General features: G+C 61.2%; 1 protein-coding gene across 5 annotated transcripts in view; it reads right to left on the reverse strand.

Annotated features, from left to right (window-relative positions):
* The window catches only part of CXXC5 (CXXC finger protein 5), a 33,388-nt gene extending 19,571 nt beyond the window's left edge, over positions 1-13,817 (reverse strand). Inside the window, exon 1 of one of the 5 annotated variants that reach the window (XM_036424902.2) lies at positions 13,686-13,817. The gene's annotated coding sequence lies outside the window, so the exon portion shown is untranslated. Of the gene's footprint in view, positions 1-12,207; positions 12,229-12,277; positions 12,300-13,246; positions 13,367-13,409; positions 13,553-13,685 lie in introns of those variants that run through there. The other 4 variants (XM_036424899.2, XM_036424901.2, XM_045576282.1 and 1 more) reach the window with 4 other exon arrangements.
* Positions 13,818-17,700: the final 3,883 nt, after the last annotated feature.

Below are 17,700 nucleotides of genomic sequence, written 5' to 3' on the forward strand. Positions count from 1 at the left end.
CATCCCCATCGGAGTCCCCATCGGAGGCGGCTAGATCCAAGACATTCGAATTAAAGAGCCCATGTCGCGGGGTACCACTCCCAGGAAAACGCCAGCTTTAATGGAGCAGACGGGGGAAAGGGGCGGGGAAAGGGGAGGGATTCAGGTATGACGTGATGAGAACCACACCCCACCACCTACTTCAGGTCTTGCAGCTTTGAGACAGAGATAAGGCTCACAGCCACTTTAGAAGCGGCAGAAGTGAAGTCAGGGCGGCTAGCAGACTGGCCCACGGTTGCACAACAGGCAGTGACCAAGCCTGTCCAACTCAAGAATCCATGGCTCAGGGGACACCCAGCCCCCCTGACTGGACACCGTCACTTGTTTTCCTCGGGATCCTTGGGCCTTGACCAGGAGGTGGAAGCCAGCCTGGGCGGAGGCCCTACCGACACCTGCTCCTTGACCCCCGCTGGGTTGTCTCAATCGGGTGGGCCCAGGATCATGTGCGGCCTGGGCGCTGGGTGACTGTGAAGCCATGCCCATTAAATTAAATCCTCTCATTTGAAAAACGGCGCACTTTCGGGTAAATGAAAAAGGGGTATGCCCAGTTCTGCCTCGCCCGGGGAAGGCAGGCCCCAGCCCGTGGGCAGCAGAAGCTTAGCGGCACCCCTCCAGGCCAGCAGCCCCGCTCTGCAGCCATTTTGCAGGCCAACCGACTGAGAACTGGGGGGAAATAACGAGGGGCTTGGACATGAAGGGGACAGAGGAAAGCGGGTGCCAGGGTAAACGGGGAGGGTGGGAAGACAAGAGCCCATTAGATCAAAGGGATCTAGTCTCTGGCATCCCCAATCTCCCAAAGACCCCACACCAAGTGGAAGGAGCAGCTGGCCACTTGGCACTCCCGGGGGGGGGGGGGAGAATCATTTTCCATGGCTTTCCTTTTCTAGGCTGTCCTCCTCCTAGCTCCTCTGCATCCCTCCCCCTCCACCCCAACCAGCCCTGCCATGGCCAGGGTGCCCATCCTGGAGAGAGGGGTGGGTGTGACAGCTCCAGGCCTGGTCCTTGCACCGCCTCCTCAGAGAGGGCCAGCCGGTCTGGAAGGCTGGGGAAAAACGCCTTCCTTCTCACACCCACCTGACAAGGCTCAGCTGCCTCTACGTGGCCGAGGGTTGAGCCTCCCTAACAGGGGGCATCTGGGTGAGGAGCCCAACCAGTTCGTGTGCGTGTGCCAGGCTCTGCTGCGTCGGTGCTCCCGGCCCAACACTGTGGCACCATCTGCGTGGGAGCTGTGGCCCGAGGGCGCCTGCCGGGCCTGTGCCAGGATGGGGGGTACGCACAGCTGCCTTATGGAGCCGTGCGCGGGGTCCCCGAGGGGCATGTCACACACACGTATGACTGTGCGTGTCCATTTGCTGATATACATGCCGTTGTGTGTATGCAGCTCAGGACAGGGTAGGAGGGGGGTTGGGGGGGGCACAAGAGGCTGGGGCTGTGAGTGTAACGGCGAGTGTGCTTCTGAAACGTCCAGGGCGAAGGTGATCAAGCCCACAACACGTGTGTCGGTTGTGTGTGCGGGTCATGTGGAGCTGTATGAGCTAAAGGACGGTGTCTGTCCAGAGCGTGTGCCCCTGGGCGTGCCACACGGGGAGTGCGTGAGCGTGCGCTGCCTGCCAGGCTGAAGGGCCTCGTGGGGCTGCTGGGGATGGGGTGACTCACGTCTCCTGAGCTCATCCTGCCGCCCGCCCGCCCAGCTCACCCTGCTCGGCTGGGCTCATGGCCGCCAGCGCAAGCCGCGGCGGGAGGCTGGCTTGATAAATAACCTGCTGCTTCCCCGGGCCTCGGAGAAAGCGAGGCTGCCTTGCGGAGCGAAGGGGGAGGAGGGAGGGGGAGGCAGCCCCGGCCCCCCAGGCTCCGGCTGCCCTGGCCCCCACAGCCCAGGCTGCGGCTCCGGTTCCTGTTTCATCGAAACCTGAGCTGGGAAAAGCCTATCGGGTCATCTTGCCTGTCCCGCCGGCCGCCAGGCCCAGGCAAGCTGCCCCTCAGGGGACAAGCCCGCAGCCTGGCCACCGAGCCAGTGGGTGGGTGGGTGGGGGAGGATATTTCTGTCCAGACTAAATGCAGCTCCAGGATTCTGTCTGCACCCCCCACCACCGACAGCTGCTCCCAGGGGCCCCATGGCTCTGCGGGACTGACTAAATATAGCCCCCCCACCCCCAAGGTTCACCTCTTCCCGCTGGCTCCGCCCACACGAGGGCAGGAAGGAGGCTGGGAGCCCACCGTGTGACCTTGGGCCAGTGTTTGCCTGTCCGGGCTCTCACCTCGGAAACTCCAAGTATCACTCCGCTGCAGGTACTGACCTGCCCAACAGGCACTATTGGAAAGGAGATCACAAAAGGCTACTAAAGTGGGGTCTTTGTCCAGGGAGATAAGGACTTGGTCCCCTCTTCCAAAATGACTCCAATCTGCTTCAGCAAAATAACAACTGGGGGGGGGGGGGGCCCCCACCGCGCAGCCCAAGGACCTTCAGGCGTATAAACATGGCCCCCTCTGCCCTGCTTGCTCACCCAGGCTAGGCAATACCAGGTTCCTCCAATGTGCCCCAGCCAGACCCGGGCCAGGAAACAAGTTGTGCCAGGGTTGGGGGAGAGGGGAGGGGAGCCGGGACTTGGAAGCATGACAGCTGCTGTTTCCTGGAGGCCACCATCGGGCATAACCCGGATTCCTGCCTGGCTCCACACTCCACCAGACGGCCTCTCCCAGGATCAGGCCCTCCACAGGGCACTCCCTGCCCCAGCGTCCGCTCCGCCATCAGACCGGCCGGGGTCACGGCCCCACGCCCCTCGCTGGGCGGCTGCAGGAAGAGAGGCTGCTGGGTACGCCTTCTGGTCCGGCCCGGGAACGGCGGTCTCCGCGGGGCTCCACCGGCGGGGGCGGCCGCCCCAGCTTCCCACCTCCCGCCCGCCTGCCCGCCTGCCTGCCCACCCGGCTGCTTCCCCAGTCCCACATGCACCAAATTCCCCACATGCCTGTCTGTCTCTGACAGCTCGAGCAAATACTTGGCTGCGCGGGCACCCGCTGTTCCGAGCCCGTTGTGCCTCCTCCCCTGCCTTCCCCAGGGGGCTCTGCAGACGCAGCCGGGGACGGGAGGGGGCCGGAGCCAAGGAGCCTGGTGGGCAGTGGGGGGACTGAAGGCAGGGGGGGACCCGTCTGAATTCTGAGGCGACAATCCCCCGCCCCCAGGCCTGGGGGACCGAGAGGCCTGGAAGGCCACGGGAGCCAGCCCTGGCTGGGAGGCAGCTGCCAACGCCCCCACTGCCCCCCGGAACCTCCCGGAGGACCTTCCGGAGGCCTCCCACTCGCCTGGGCCGATGAAACGGCATCTGCCACCCCCGTCGCCGCCGCGGGACAGGGTAGGACGGGGTGGGGGGAGAGGAGGCCCCTGGGGAAGGCTTTGAAATCTGGACGATGGCCCTGCCCCTCGTGGCGGCCCTGGCCCCCCACCAAAGGCCCAGCCTCCGAGCAGGGGGGAGAGGCGGTGCATTCCAGCCCTCCCGCAGGCTGAGGGGCACACCCGCCCAGCTGCAGGCCTGGTACGTCCTCACTTGGGACTGCCTGGGGGGCCTCATTTGCCCCCAGCTCCCCTACTTCCTGCTTGCCTCGCCTCCTTCCCAGGAGACCAGGGGAGGAAACACTTCCTGAGATCCGCTGGGACTTCCCCGCGGACACCGCCGGGCTGGCCAGATCCTCTATCTCCCCCGCCTCATTCCTTCCCCCAGAGTCACCCCTCAGCCAAACTCGCCCCTGGCTGGCTCCACGCTCCCCAGGGCCCACAGCACCCAGCACATGTCCAGGCACAAAGCAGACCCTGAGCGAATGACCTCCTGGAAGAACAGCCTCCATTTGGGAGATGGCTGTGCTAAGGTCAGGACATAGCCTGGAGAGTGAGCCCTCCCATTCACCACTCTGCTTCCCGAAGGAGAGAGACGCTAACCATTTACCCACACCATCAACTCAGCCCTCCCAGGCTACCCCCACGCTATGCAGGCATTAGGGTGCTCTGTGCTTTGGGTCCAAATGTCCAGCTGGCTAGTTTGGACTACTCCCCCACAAAAGAATTCCGTCTTTGCAAAGCCGGACTGTAGGATAGTCTCCTCTCCCATTGCACAGATGGGGCTGCTGAGGCCCCCGGGGGAGGGGGAGCTGCAGACAGCCATGAATCAGAGGGGGAGCTGGGAAGCTGCCCGGCCCCGCCGGCTGTCGCTGGAAGCAACAGCCTACATTTCCTCCTCACACTGGTGTCTTGGGGAGTGTGGGCGGCAGGTAGGCAGGCACCACCCAGAGGACCCCCGCTGCGCCTACAGGTCAGCCACCTCCCCTCGCTCGCCTCACGGGGCCCACGCAACCCCCTCCCCACACCGGGCAGATCTCCAAAGAGCAGCAGGCCAATGACAGGACTGGATTTTCTGCCTCAGGTATGCGCTCATGTCACCTGAGGGCGCCACAGGGAAGCCCCTCCCTCCATTCCCTCAATGTCCCCCAGCACCAAACAAGATGGAAACCTAACCACTCATGCTTTCCTCCCGCAGTAAAGCCCGTGGCTCTGTTGTTCTAGAATCCCACCAGAACAGGAGTTCCTCTGCTCCAAGCGTTCTATGACTCCAGGTCCCTGTGACTAAACACTCCAGGCCACCACACTCTGGCACTCGAAGGAATAGACGGCCAAGCCCACTCCCACCTCCTGCTGTGGGCCCAGCTAATGGATTCCCTGTCTAGCTTTGGGTGAGGTTGGAGACTGGCTCTCTCCCATCAGGGTCAACAGGAACTGGACCGAAGGCTGGGGGAGAGGGCCTGTGGATCATAGCTGGTCTCGTCCTGGAGAACAGACCAGCTCCTCAGGGCGCACCCAGCCACGGACACTGCAGGTGTCGGGAAGCCCAGCCCTCGTCAGAGCGAGTGGGTGACCAGAGGTCTGCGAGCTGCACCCCCATCCTGCAGCTTAGAGGGAGGGCGCACGTCAGGTCAGGGCTGGTCTCTGCTTCTCAGGTTCCAAGCCAAGCTCCGCGATTCATCTTCCTGTCCTCACCACCCACTACTTCCTCCTTCCCGCCAGTCCCCTCACCTCCCAGGCTCCCGGGCTAGCCCCAACGCAGGCCAGCTCGCAGCCCCAGGGCAAAGGCTCCCAAGCCCATTGACAGAAAAACAGGTCCGGGGAGAAGAGGTGGCCTGCCTGCCCCAAGTGCTCAGCCCCCAGCAGCCTACTGGCCGCTGGCCACACCCCTCAGCCCCATCCCCTGCCCCCTGCCTCATTTCCCAGGATTCTCTACATACCAGTCTGATCATAAGCACACCTCCTATCCCAGGGTCCCTCGAGAGCACTCATTCCCACAACTAATCATCGGCCATTCATTAATTCACTCTTTCCTTCACCAAGCTAGCCAATCAGCCCATTCCCCCCCACCACATGCCAGGGGCCTGGGGATCTCAAGAAGGAGCGAGGAAAGCCTGAAGCCAGTAAGCATTCAGGGACTCCCGGCTGGGTGCCAGGCGGCGTGCAGTTGTAGGAAACACCAGATGCAGACCGCCCCTGGCCGTCACGGCGCTCACAGCCAGGCAAGGGCTCGCTGGGGCCTAATCCCACTTGTCAGTGGCGTGTCAGCCTCAGTCTCCTCATCTGTACGTGGGGACGCCAACAGCACCCTCTCACTGGGCTGCTCGTGAGGATTAGAGGAAGTGAAGACGAGAAACACAGCGCCGGTTGGCCCTTGTCATTGCCATCGTTACAGCTTCTTATTGTAACAATCGGAGGGAAGGCCGTTGATGAGAGCCACAGCTAGAGCCCTTCGAACACGAGGCTGGTGTCAGGCCACTGCCACAGCCCCTGCAAGGCTGGCCAGGAGCAGGCTCCAAGGACCCCACAAGCATGGGATGGAGGAGGGAGTCAGTGACAGGAGGCACGGCCCTGTCTCCACGGAAGGCACAGTCCAGCATATGTCCATGCACGTTGCACATATACGTGCAAACACTTAGATGTACACATGTCTGTGCGTGTGAGGGACCTGGGAGTTCCAGCAGAGGGCAAATTATGTGCCAGGGGGGCAGCAGTACAGGGAACACAGCTGCTCACACCAGGTAAGGTTCCCCCTCCACCCCACCCCACCCCTTCCCACCCCACCCCTTCCAGGGATCAGGGGATGTGGCAAGAGCAAGGACCAGGCCCGGTGGGGAGAGGCCTGGAAAGATGCTTTACATAGTTCTGGCCACCAGATTACAGGCCTAGGCTAGGCCCCGGGTGGGGGCGGGGGAGGCACTTCCAGGTGCTGCTGGCCCACACGAACCAGGCTCCAGAGCCCACACTTTACGCCTGTGCTGGCACCACGTAAGAGCGTTCCTGCTGGTAGGCCTGGCAAGTCCTAAGAGGTCAGAGGAGGTCACAGGGAAGGGAGGGGACAGTGGGCCCGAGGGCCATGTGGGGTCTGCTAGACAGGGAGGGTGGGTGCCGGGCTCCCCTGGGGCCACCAGGCAGGCCTGGCTCTGCCCTGCCGGGGCCAGCAGCTGGAGGGGAGTAAATATAGCGCGGGGCGTCCCGGCCACATTCCTGGGAGGCCAGGACGGCCAGCCTGCCCGCTGCTCCAGGCAGAACACAGCAGCCAGGGCCCAGCGCTGCCACTGCCCTCTTCCCAAACAAACAGAAAAATAAATAAAACCAGCTCTCACGGCCAGCGCGGCTGGGGGGTGCGGGGGCGGTGGTGAGAGGGGGCAGGAAGGGGTGGACCCAGGAGAGGGAGGGGAGGCAGGCAGGCAGACCAGTTGCTGAGGTTTCTGTTCCACTGGGAAAGAGGCGGCTGACAAAAGAGGAAAATGGAGAAAGAGGGCAGAGCGATGGCCAGGAGGGGCGAGGAGAAGTAAGAGAGATGGAGGGTGTGACAAGCAGAGGTGTCAGGGAGGCCGGTCAGGAGGGACAGGGAAGGTGTCAGGGCCAGTTGAGAGAAGGCAGAGGCAGCCTCTGGCCAGTAACTCAGCAGTTCGGCCACAGGCAGACAAAGGGGGCCATGAAATATTAAAGAGCCTAGGCCAATGAGTGACAGAGGTCACAGAAATAAGGAGACCTCCCGGGGACAACGGGGACCCCCGCTCCCCACCACCTGTCCCCCTCCACCACCTCCAGCAGAGCCCGGCTCCCCAGCTTTCCTCCCGCTGTGGCTCCTTTCAGTCCTTCCACCCTTGGAGGCCGGGCTGAGGGAGGGAGGGGCCGTGGGGATTAGTGATGGCAGGGGACCTTTGCAGTCGCCTCTTCCCTCTGGCGGATCCGCGCTCAGGCGGCCTTCTGGAGCTGCCAGCCACCCTAGCACGGCCAGGCGGCCTGTCAGCACAGCCACTGCCACGGTGCCTCCTGGGGGAGGAAGGGGGAGGCTTCCAGCTTCTCCGTTACGAAAAAAAAAAGAAAAAAAAAAAAATCAGCCAAGCTACCGCTTTCCACAGGGACCAGCGGGGAGGGAAGGCCATGCCTCAAAGCTCAGCTAAGCCCCAGCGGGTAAGCCCGCGAGCAAGCCAGCGGGCCATCCCTGAGCCCTCCCACCCACCGCCCATTACCAGCCTCACGACCTTGGTCAGTCCCCGCGTCCTTGAGCCTGTGTCTTCACCAGCCCCACCCAACCCAGGCAAGGCGAGGGGAAAGGAAGAAGGTAAGTAATACGTTGAAAACCTGCTGGGGCACCTGGGACCGGGCACCTGCTTGTAGACAACCCTCCCGAGCCTTGGTGAGGCCAAGCCTATCATCAGCCCCATTTTACAGATGGGAAGAGACACGCAGGCAGGCGGAGGGATGCGCCTGAAGCCACACGCCTGATGATTAACACGATGGAAACCAAGACTAAACGTGAGCCTCGAGTTTGTTTTCTTCCTTTTCACTGGGGGGTACGAAGACCTCCTCTCATAAGAGCCAACTTCAATTGAATGCTGACTGCGGGTTAGCCGCGGGTTAGCTAACTGCGCCGTCATCTTGGTGCCCATTTGAAAATGGTCTTGTGGAACAGGCACTTATTTTCCCATATCAGGGATAAGGAGTCTGATGATCACAGGACACAAGATCGCACCTGGCCAGGATTCGAAACCAGGTCTGTCTCCAGAGCCAGAGCTCCAACACACCTGACTGGGCGAGGATGGCTCAGGAGAGGGGAGGGAGCTCAGTGATCCTGCTGGCCCCCATAAGGACACAAAAAATTAAAAGCACAAGGTCATAACCCCTGTGCTGGGGGAATGGCCAGCACCTGCTCTGGGAACAAGAGATGGGCAGAGCCTGTGGAGGCCGGGGGCGAGGGCACTGCCTAGGGGCCTCGCTGGAGTGATCTGCCTGGTCGACCCACAACCTGGGCACCAGATAACACAAGCCCCCTCTCCAAGCATTGGGGACACCGAGGTGAGTCCAAAAAGGACCATCAGAACCTGTCCTGTTGACCCCCCCCCCAAGATTCCAACGTGCACCCCAGGGCTAGTGTGCCCGGAACTAATCTTGCCCCCACCCAGAGCCCTTAGTCCTGGCGGAAGGGGGGCAGGATCCCCTCCTTCCCTTCTAGGCCCTCCAAGCCCAGAGGGAGGCCGGCATCAGAGGCAGGAAATGAAGAAGAATTTGCGATCTAATTGAGCTGGCGGGGGATTAGGCGGCAGAATGCAATTACAGGGGCTGGAGCAGGGCCAGGGGCACTGACACCCTGAGATGTGGCCTGGCCCAGGTGACTGGGCTTACTTAGCAGGGCTCTGGCCGGGGACACCCTGCTGGGAGGGCTGCAGAAGACAGGTAGGGAAGGATTTGGAGCCAGAAGGTTCCTTCCTCAGCACACAAGGACAGCTCCATCTAACACCCAAGAGCCCTGTGGACTCTCACATAGGGAGCAGGCAGATAGGAGTACATGCTCTCACAGGCTCTGTTCATGTATGTACACACATGTGTTGATATTCCCAGAAAAACCCCACCTATGTTCACTTGTATGGAGACAAGCAGACACAGAACTCTGGCCCTTTGCTGCCACTGGCTCCAAAAGGGGTGGGGGTGGGGGGGACTAAAAAAAAAAAAATACCCATGACCTTAAAATCCTTTTATTCCTGTAATCACAGGCTGCCATTGACGTGGATACGTGCTGTCACCCCGGCCCCAGCCTGTCTCCCTCCACGGCTTCCAAAACTCCCAGCAGGCAGGCAGACGGGGAAGCTGCCCAATTACTGCCAGGGAGGGCAGGGGAAAGAAAGACCTGGAGGGGGAGACTCAGAAAGACAGACTGGAAGACAGAGATACAGAAAGAGAAAGGAACACAGCCACCAGCCACCAAGAGCAGACATAGATTAAAGCCCTCACAGCTCAGATATGCCCAGGTTCGTGTTCACACTTTCACAATTCAGATACACCCCTTTAAGAGCACCAGCCGCTCCCAGATTTACAAACGCACAGATATACACGGATCATAAATATACACTCTACAAAATTCCAAGCATATGCAACTCAGAATATACAAATTCCCAGGTTCACAGGGACACATAAATACAATGCAGACACAACTCCTAGATGCCCAGATACACACGCTCAGACTACCACACCCCAAGACAGACACACATTCACAGATCTACATGCCCTGAGTCATAAGCACCCCGGCAGCCTGGGTTCCCACACCCCAGGCCAACAGACTGTCCCCACACAGTCTCCTCTAGCAGCTGACACTGGCTGGCTGTAGGGAGCAGGTGGGATGGTTGGCCATTCCTGGGTCTTTGGGGGGGGGGGGGGGAAGCAGTCCTTTCTCATTGCCTGCAGCCTGGGAGGTGGGTTCAGAGTTGGGGGGAATTAAGAGGGAAGTAAGAGAAAGAAAAAAAAGGAAAAAAAACTTGAGTGGGATATTCTTGTTGGGCAGTAGTGCGTGAGTAACAGGGGAGGCTTTTTGTGGTCTGGTGAGTTCCAGCTATGAGTGAGAGTTTAACTATTAATACACTTAATCAAGGACACGACACGACACTACACACACACACACACACACACACACACACACACACACACAAGCTAGAGGCTAGAATGGGACCAGGTGATGAGGATAAGAGGGAGAGTCCAGGGAGGGGAAATAAAGAAAAACCCCAATCAGGACTGCAGGAGGTGGGGAAAGAGGGCGGAGCTTCCACCCTGGGCCCGCCTCCGGAGCAGGGGCGGAGTCAGTGGTTCATTTCGGCACCCCCCCCCCAGAAGGGTGGGGCTTGACACAAAGTAGGTGCTGGATAAACACACATGGGGCCAGTGAATGAATAAGTGAATTATAGAGAGAGAGCAGGCAATAATAATAGTAATAACAATAACTGCGCCCCACCCCATCCTTGGCCAGGCCTGGGGAGTTCTGGCATCATGGCCACCCCTCCAGTCAGGGGCTCAGAAAGCGTGCCTAGGACTGGCTCCTCAGGATCCTCTCCCTTCTTCCACCTTATCCCGCCCTCTGGAAAGTCAGCTGGCCTCAGACAAGCCCACAATTCTCCCTCCCAAGGAGAACTCCATCTCCGTTCCCCACTCCCATAAGTAACTAGGTGGGATCCTAATGAAGGCGGGGTATTTAATTCCCAAAGACTTGGTTCTTGATACAGATGCAATTCTGCCCACCCCCTCAGCCCACCCCCACACTCCTATGAGCCTCACTCAGTTCCACACTTGCTAAATGGGTAGAAGGTATGCTAAAAACGGGAAAGGGGCGGCCAGAGCTGGGGGTCACAGTGGGAGCCCACAGAACATGGGCCTGCACTGGCTTAGGCCCTGGATGCAGAATCCTCCCCTCCCCTTCCCCCATCCAGCCCAGCCCAGCCCAGCCCAACCCAGCCCAGCCGGGTGGACATTCCAGGCCTCACGTGATAAAGACGAGGCCGCTGGCCCACGGGTAAGTCAACAGGCTCTGCCGGGGGAGATAGGAGGCCTGGGCCAGGGTCACCTGCTGAGCCGAGAAAACAGCCGGGCCCAAACACACACACACATAAATAAGGCGCCAACGGACAGCCAGCCAGCCAGCCAGCCAAGGGTCTGCCTTCTGCAGAGGAACCTTGAAAAAGGAGGTGGCATGGGGGAGGTGCGAGGCCGGCTTAGGGGCTTCCCCGGGAGGGAGAGCTTCAGCATCTGCCAGAATTGGGGATTGAGGCGGGGGGGGGGGGGGGGGGGGGCCGGCGGGGGCCTTTTACCAAGATCTCCAGAGACCAAACTCCCTAAGCAGTTCCCACCCCTTCTCAGGGAAAAGAAAAAAAAAAAAAAATCGTCCCCTCTCCCTCCTCCCCAAGGAGAGAGAACAATTTCCGTTCTGCGAGGGGGGGGTGACAGCTGCAGAGCGGGCCACGAACCCCCCTCGGCCCCCCTCCCCCGGTCTTGCCAGAGTCTCATCCAGAGAAACTGCTAAATCAACACGACGCGGGTAGGTGAGCGGCCTCGGTCTCTCCGCAGCGGTCTCCAAAAGGGGTCTGGGAGACTCCGGGTCCCGTTCCTGGGTTTCCCGCTGCGGGTCGGGGTCTTGGAGAGGGGGATCAGGACGAGCCGAGGCCAACACCCCCCTCCAAAGGTCTCATTGAAATGCTCCGCAGTTGCACGAAGGACACCCCCCGGCCCCCCCCCCCGCGCCGCCGCCGCCCCCGGGGCCGGGGCGGCTGAGGTGGCGCCGGGCTTTCAAACAGCGCTCCCCCCGCCCGCGGCCGCCGCGCAGCCCCCGCCCGCGGCCCCGGCGGAGAACTTGAAAGGGACGCGGCGGCCGCCCGGGGCAGCGCGGCGGGGGCCGGGCCGGGCGGCACTCACGCCCCCTCCCCGCGCTTCCTGCGCCGAGGCGGGGGGAGGCGGGCGGTGCGACACTGCGCGGCCACCGCGGCGCGGGGAGAGGGGGGTCCGGAGGCCGGTTCGCCGGGGTCCCCTGCTGCCCCCCCAATCCGAAGGCGCAACTCTCAGACCACCCAGCGTCCAGGGGCGAAGGAGGGCGCGGCTGCCACCCCACAGACCCCCATAGCAGGAGGAGAGAGAGAGAGAGAGAGAGAGAGAGAGAGAGAGAGAGAGAGAGAGAGAGAGAGAGAGAGAGAGAGAATCTTCCCGGATGAGTATCTACAGAACATCCCCCCCAAAAAAAAAATCCGCCGGTGCCTCCTTGAAGATTATGACACGAACCCAACTCTGCGCACCCCTTCCGATTCCTGAGAGGAAAAGGGGGAGGTGAGGAACAAACAAAATGCGATCTTGCTCACACATCGGGCGCTTCAGCTCTTCTGACAGGTTCCGGGGGCGGCCCCCCGTTTAAAAACGGGGGTCACTCACTTTCTGTCGGTCCTACAAATAAACAAAGCCAGGCGCACCCCGCACGCCCCTCCGGAAAGCAGCGCGTTCCAGGCCGGGACAACTTCCCCCGGCGAGAGAATTAACACGTTCCCAGCGCGCCCCCGGCCCCCGGCCCGCTCCGGGGAGCCCGGGGGAGGGGGTCCGGGCCGAACTTCTGGAGTGAATGCGGGGCCAGGACCGCGAGGCGGGAGCCCGGCACGGCCGCCTCCCGCAGCTCCGCGGGGAGGACACCCCCATTCCCCCTGGCTGTGCGCGCCGCGCGGCCACGCGGGGCTGGGAGGCAGCCCGAAAGCCGCCGCCGCCCCCCCCCCCCCGCCGGAGGGGAAGGGAGCGAGGCCCGGGGCGCGGCGAGGGAGGGGGGCCGTGAGACACTGACGGGAAAAAAAGGTCAAACTCGCTCAGCCCGCCAGGCGCCCTGAGGGCAGCGGGGAAGAGCCGGAGGGGGAAATGTGGCCGCCGCCCGCCCGCTCCGAGGGGAGGGGGAGATCAGCCACGCGTGGTCCGAGACAGCCGCCGTCGCCCCCAAAACGCGGGGCTGAGAGTGGGGTCCGACGGGGAAGCGCGCGCCAGGGGTCGCCCATCAGCCGCCCCCGCAGGCGGAGCGCCCGCCCAGCCCGGGGCGGTGAGGACCCCGGGTCCCGCCGCCCCAACGCCCTCCGGCTTGGGGACTCGGGAAGAGGACGGTACCCCCCGCAGGGAGAGCCCCGGCCCCGATCCGGGGCGCCCAGCCCGCAGCCCCGACCCTAAAACCCCTCTTTTTGTCTGAACTCAGTGATCTGCGACCGCGCCAACTGCGGCGAGGGGAAGCTCGGGCACGGCGGCGGCCACCGCGCGATCGCGGGCGCCGGGGTTCCCAGCCTCCGGGGCTCCGGGACCCAGGCTGCCGGCGCCCCCCACGCCCTCACCCCCAAACGCGGACCCCTCCTTCCCTGTCCCCGCTCTCCGCACCTGAACTTCGGGGGAGCCCGCGCCGCCAAACTTTCCGCCGACTTGCAGCGAACTCCGGCCCTGGCCGCGCACCGGGCCCCGGGGGAGGAGAGGGAGGGAGGCGGGGAAGGGGAGGGGGCCGGCCTCCGGGGGGGTCGGGGGAGGGCCGTGGCTCGACACCTACCGGCTCTCAGAGTCGTCCAAGCCGCCACCGCCGCTGCCGCCGCCGCGAGGACGAGGGGGAGGGGCGGGGCGGGGAGCGGCGCTCCGCTCCGGGCTCCGGGCGCCGCCGCCGCGGTGCGCTCCCCTCCAGCCCCGCCGCCCGCCGCGCCCGGTCCGGAGCCGGAGTCACGCCGCCCGGGCTGGCCCGAGGCGGGGAGGGGGGGGAGCCTGCAGCACCTGCCCCTCCTCCCCCTCCCCGCGGCCCAAATTAAAAAAACAACAAAAAGCAACTAATCACCCCCAAGCAGAGCGCGCCGCGGCGGGCGGAGGGCGAAGCGTGAGGCGCCCGGACTCAGCGGGCGGCGCGCATGGCTGGACTCGGGCTGGCCTGGGCTGGGACGCGGGGCCGGCTTCGGGGGCAAGGTCCGGCTGCTCCTCCCGCTCGGCTCGGGCGCCTGCTCCCGCCGCCGCCGCCGCCGCCTGTGCTGCCGCCGGTGCCGCCGCCTCTACATCCCCGCTCCGGCTCCGCCGCCTCTGCCGCCGCCGCCGCCGCGCGCCCGCCCGGGCAGGAGCTCTGAACGCTGCCCGGGGGCTGCCGGCAAAACCCGGACCGGACTCGCTGCTCCTCCCCCCCCCAACCCCACCCCCGCTACCTCCGCTCCCCTCCCTCCTCCCTCCGCCTCCCTCCCCGCGCAGCACCGGCCACTTAGACGCCGCAGGCTCAGAGGCCCGAGCCGCAGCCGCGGCGCCTCCAGCTCCCCGCGCTGACGAATTGGCCCAGGCTCAGCTCCCCATCACGACGCCTTGTCTTCGCCTCTCTCCCCACAACTTTGCAAAAATAAGAGATACCTCCCCGTTTTATGAGGGGTGCAGCGGCTTGGACACCCACCCTACTTTAAAACCTGCCGTCCCTCCGCCCCATCTGCAGCCGTGCCCCTCCGATCACAGGCTTGTAGGTCCAGCGTCGCCTAGCAGAGGTCTGTTGGAGCTAGACGCAGCGATTCAAAGACCCCGGCTTTCCGGAGCGCTTTCTTGGACTGGGTGGGCTCTGGTTCCCAGGGAGAAGAAGGGCAGAGAGTCCTGTTCCCATTTCACAGATGAGTAAACTGACCCAAGAAAAGACATTTTGCGTCCTATGCCGCCGGTGGCAGCTCGAAGCCCTGAGTCCTGGGGCTAAGGCACTCCCATTTTGGTGCCCTGGAGCCTGTGGCCTACAAAATCCAAGGATAAAATAGTGCCTATCTTAAAACAGCACGCAACAGACACTGATTGAAAGAGATTATAAAAACCCATCGGGTACAGATTTTAGTCCGGCATATCCATGCATGGCTGGTGATATGGCAGAAGTCCTTTTTTTCCCGCCCTCTCAGGGATCCACAGAGTAAAGCCCGGGCTGCTGTAATCCCAAACTGCAGATAATCCCAAAGTGAAAAAATTTCTGTAATTCTGTGGAATTCGTGGGGGTGGGTTTGTGTTTCTTCTTTGAGGCGGAGAAAACACAGCCCCCCGGCCTCCAGGCCCTGGCCTGGGGGGATAGGGAGCAGAGCGGTTAGGGGAAGTCTGCCTTGAGTTAAACAGTTGCAACCCTAGATCAATTGGGGCCCAGATAACAGGGAGTTAACTCTGGTGACCCGGGTGCCTCCAGCCACAGGCCTCCCAGCCTGGCCTCTGTGAGAGAAGCCGTGGGAGAAGCCCTGGGAGAAGCGAAACCAGCTCCCACCTCGCTACTTCCTCTCCTCTGTGCAGCCTGCCTGTCTCCTAGGAGGCGGTGGAGGGCCTTGAGGCCGGTTGTTTAAGGGAGCAGACAGCTGCCCACCCTCCGAGTCTAAATTTGGTGCTGGGACCTTGACATACTTAGCCAGGAGGTAGGGGAGTGAGAGAGGTGTCAAAGGGCAGAGTTCACCTGGAATGTGTTTGCTGCCTTCTCTACCCCTCCTGGCCTCCTGGGCCATAAGGAGTGGTCCCTCCCCAAACACTGTGGACGCGTCCTCCCTTCCTTCCACAAATTCCAAGTGTACTTACTCTTAACTTTATTCAAGGAATGCTTCCTCAGGGGAGATGCTTACCCTTTCCGCTCCTCCCCAGCACCCTTCCTCAGAGTCAACCCGAGCAAACATGCTATGTGAGCAAAAGCAAGGTCCTTGCTCTGGGGACACAGTTTTAGGAAAAGTAAACACCTCTGATCACCCCCTAAACTCCTTAAAGACACATTCCAGGTCCCATCCTGATGCCAGGTACCACGTTGGCACTGACCATACAAAGAAAAAGGAGGGAGGACCGAAACCGGTTTGGCTCAGTGGATAGAGCGTTGGCCTACAGACTCAAAGGTCCAAGGTTCGATTCCAGTCAAGGGCATGTGCCTTGGTTGCTGGCACATCCTCAGTGGGGGGTGTACCAGAGGCAGCTGATTGATGATTCTCTCTCATGGATGTTTCTCTCCTTCTCTCTTCCTCTCTGTAAAAATTCAATTAAAAAAAATTTTTTTTAAAGGAGGGAGGGTCCCAGATCTCCTACACTTAGCCCACCACCATCTACCTCTTCTGGGGAAGCTGAGGCACACACTGTGAGGAGGCACCTGTCCCCCAAGAGTTAACAGCAGGCCTCCGAGGACTAGGATCCAAGAAATGAAGCTCAATCCTGCAGAGTTCCTGAAGCGAAGGGTCAGTGCAGAATCAAGTCTGCACACCTAAAAGAAGCTTCATGCTAGCATTCATGGGGGAGGGTGGATAGTGGCTTCCACCTCAGGGAATTACTATTATCCACATTTTTTACTGGGGAACTCTGCCCCCAATTCAGAAGAGCAAAGCCACGGGCTGCAGGCTGCAATAGCCATGAGCCAGGGGATTCCACAGGTGACCTCGGAGTAGGGGTTTTGGTGCACACCTGCCCCGGTTCAGAGGATGGATCTAGGAGTCTTCCCCTGCTCCTGGAAATTAAGAACTGAGGGAGATCCAGACCCTCTCCTATCCAGCCCAGGTAGGAACCAGAGGGGAGAAGGGCAGAACTGTGGACATGGGAAATGCAACGTGAACAGGAAATGTCATGTGCAAACCATCCACACACAACTCTCCACCATCACAAATGAGACAAGTGGGGGGCACCCAGGAAGGACCCAATGCCAGTCTGGCCTTGGGGGAGATCATCCCCATTTTAGCCCCCTTCCATAGGATGTGAAGCCACTCTGATTCACTCTTTGTCCTCACTCCCTGCCTCCAAAGAGGAATATTTAAGTTTCACATTGTTATTCAGCCAGTTTAGATTCAGGAAGCAAATGCCTTAAGTTCCCAGCACCTTTGGAGGAGAGAGGGACCTGTCTTCTAGGAAGGAGTATGTTTAGCACAACGCTCTCTTGGGGCAGGGCATTGTGCTAACCAGCTCAGGTGCATTATCTCATTTAAGCCTTACACCAGCCCCAGCAGTAGTACCATCCCCATTTTTCAGACGAGGAAACTGAAGTGAGACTGGAACCAAAGTTGTTCTCCTAACCTCTGAGCTTGGCTGTCCTGGCGAGGCTTCTCACACACAGATCTGCCCTGAGGTTCACTTGCTTTGCATCCTGTAGTGATTCCCCAGAGCCCAGCAGGCTCAGCCCGCGCCCCTTCCCCGGCTGGACCTGGCTTCGCTAACCAGCCCTATGCCCCCCCGGAACCCCTGGGCCCCGCTGACCAGTGACACCCAACGCTAGTGGCTAGTGGTTCCCTCTAAATCCCCAACACTCTTCCTTCAGGTTTCCATGGCTTCACATGCTCCCTCTGCCCAGAAGGGCCATGATCAAGCCTATCCCATGAACTCCTCAATGAAGACCAACAGCATGTGTCACCTCACTGGGAACCTGTTGGGCCCGTATCTACAGGCCACCATTAGCCTTTGTGCAAATTATAAAATGGTACTCCCTTCGGGCAGGTGTACGCACCCCTTTGGAAGGCAGCTACGCTAACCACTATACCACCAACGCCCCATACGCACCCCTTTGGCGGCAGTTCGTGAGCTGCCTTTTCAGTCCTCCTAGCTTCCTTTGTGGGGGGCCTTGTTGCAGTGCCTGCACTGAACTGTGTACTCTGTGGCCAGGCTTGGGGGCCCCTCATCTCTTCCCTCCTATGGCCACAGTGACCACACTGCACAAAAATAGCTTTTATTTACATAGCTGTCTCCCCACCCCCTCATCACCACCACCCATGAAGTCTTTGAGGGGAAGGGGAAATCTACCTGTCCTGGGCCTGGATGGAGCCTGGGCACTAAGTAGGTACCACTAATAACAATTGTAGTCAACATCTTTTAAAAAATATATATATTATTGATTTTTGATAGAGAGG

The sequence above is a fragment of the Pipistrellus kuhlii genome, unplaced genomic scaffold (genome assembly GCF_014108245.1).
Source record: "Pipistrellus kuhlii isolate mPipKuh1 unplaced genomic scaffold, mPipKuh1.p scaffold_m20_p_8, whole genome shotgun sequence".
NCBI classification, from domain to species: domain Eukaryota; kingdom Metazoa; phylum Chordata; class Mammalia; order Chiroptera; family Vespertilionidae; genus Pipistrellus; species Pipistrellus kuhlii.